Source organism: Benincasa hispida, chromosome 9, assembly GCF_027475165.1.
Source record: "Benincasa hispida cultivar pf3 chromosome 9, pf3_genome.v1.1, whole genome shotgun sequence".
Taxonomy (NCBI): Eukaryota; Viridiplantae; Streptophyta; class Magnoliopsida; order Cucurbitales; family Cucurbitaceae; genus Benincasa; species Benincasa hispida.
The window spans coordinates 77,920,301-77,922,462 of record NC_143486.1 but is presented as its reverse complement, the minus strand read 5'-3'; the positions used below and the strand labels follow the sequence as shown (position 1 = coordinate 77,922,462).

The window sequence follows — 2,162 nt, the reverse complement described above, 5'->3', positions numbered from 1 at the left end:
ATGAAACAATGGCATCGTTATTTGCATCAGAATCTTTGAGTTTTAATCTCTGGTCACACTCCCTCCAGTCTTTATGGTTCTTGGAGATGCGGTTCAAGATATTCTTCGCCTTATTGTAAGTTTTTTCAAGTAGACCACCAGCGGCTGCCGCATTGGTAGCGGTCTATGAAGCAGGATTCAAACCGTGATAGAAAATTTTCATTTGAAGGCAGTCTGGTAGCCCATTATGTGGACAATCTTGGACCAACCTTTTAAACCTCACCCAAGCATCGTTGAACGATTCGTCCATATCTTGTTCAAAATTAGTAATAAGCTTTCTTCGTCCTGCGTTCTCGGTAGGTGGAAAATACTTTTTCATGAATTTCTCCACTACCTGCTCACAAGAAGTAATCTCTCCTGATTCAAGCGAATCACCCCATTTCCTAGCCTGATCACAGATAAAAAATGGGAACAATGTTAGTCGAACTTCTTCAGCAGAGATGTTCGGGAACACAAAAGTGTTGCAGATTTTAATAAAACTTTGGAGGTGGGCGTGCGGATCCTCGCCACACCTTCCTCCAAATTGACCTGCAGTCTGGATCATCTGCAGCATCACTGGTTTCATCTTGAATCTACTTCCGTTGAGGGCAGGCCTCATGATTCCCAGAGAGAAATCATAGAAGTTTGGCGATGCATAGTCCCTAATGGGCCTATTGCGATCGTTTGCCAACAGAATCGGATTCGCCATGACATTATTATCATTTGGTGCTCCACCTCTAAGCTGCTCCGCCATCTCTTCTTTATCAGATTGTGGTTGTTGTTAGCGGTCTCGTAGTCTCCTTCAAAATGTTCTCTCAATCTCCGGGTCGTAGTTCGCCAGAGATTGAGAGTTTTGCAAAGAAATCACAAAAATTACCGTTAACAACTATTTTTCCGAAGTCTCCAACAATGGCGCCAAAAACTTAATGCGTTATTTTATTGAATGGAAATATGGATTATATGCGTTGATGGATTGCGTTGTACACTCGAGTTTCCCCAGAAGAATTCAAGTGTAAATTCCTCTAAGTTTCTTGGTAAGTCTAGGGTCGAACACAGGGACTTGTGAAAATAGTTTTGTTGGTACTGTTTATGAAAACTTTGTGGTAATCAAGTAAATAAATAAAGTGTTGGGTGTGTTGTTGTGTTGATGAAAAAGAAGCAAATAAAGGTGGCATATTTGAAAAAGATAGTTGCGCTGATAGATGCAATGAGTATGCAATGAACGGGTTGAGAAGATCTTTAGCTAGCATTACTCGGAAAGCGTCAAACTTTGCAATCATGTTACAACCATGCACAACAAGTCATTTCCCAATGTAAATGTGATGATCCTAAGTCTAGGACGCATGTGTTGAATGCAAAATGTCCACAGAGCTTATCCCTATGTCTCTACTCTTGTCCTATGCGTTGATGCAAAATACATGAAAGCAAAATGACTACATACAATCATATCTTATTGCTAAGATGCATGCGATGCGTTAATAACAAATAGTGTTCATTCCTAAGCGCCTATCTCTCGTTTATGCGTTCTAACCTAGTTCTTCCAAACCTAGATTCTGACCTGACCTTCCCAAGCCTAGATCCTGTCCTTAGACTACCCTCCCGAGTATCTCTAATAAACGAATGCAGCATACATAAACAAGATAATCGTAAGGAATGAAGATTCCCTCGTTATGCTAGCTAATTGCTTCTCAACCCATTCAACTAATTTAGCTACTCATGTATGAATAACAGAGAGTGAACAGATATAGAGAAAGAAATTCCATTCTTATAACTGAGTTGAGTACAAAATGAAAATAGAAAGTAAAGGTAGAGAGCCTGGTAGCAATTCCTTGCTGACCGAGGCTTTTTACACTGAACCTCTATTCTGATCTACAAATGTTCCCTCTTCCACAGGCGTCGACCCTCTCTCTGTTTTGGAACTTCCGGTGCTTTCCCAAGCTTACCAGAACGATCTACCGGCATACCTTCCTCCTCGCGTCTGCCTTAAAATGAAAGAAAACTATGGACAGAGGCTTGAACTTGTAAAGTGATGAAGTAATCGACTGCTTAACCCCTTCTCTGAAGAACACACTTGGTATTTATAGAGCTTCTATGGTGAAAGGCGGCTTCTCTCTCCCGGTTGTACAGATGGGACAACTTTAATT

The 2,162-nt window shown here is 40.9% G+C and overlaps 1 non-coding gene across 1 annotated transcript; it reads left to right on the top strand.

The window, feature by feature from the left end:
* The first annotated feature begins 218 nt into the window (after positions 1–218).
* Positions 219–325, top strand: LOC120087421 (small nucleolar RNA R71). The gene has a single exon (XR_005484561.1). It is a non-coding gene; the product is annotated as a small nucleolar RNA R71 (small nucleolar RNA).
* Positions 326–2,162: the final 1,837 nt, after the last annotated feature.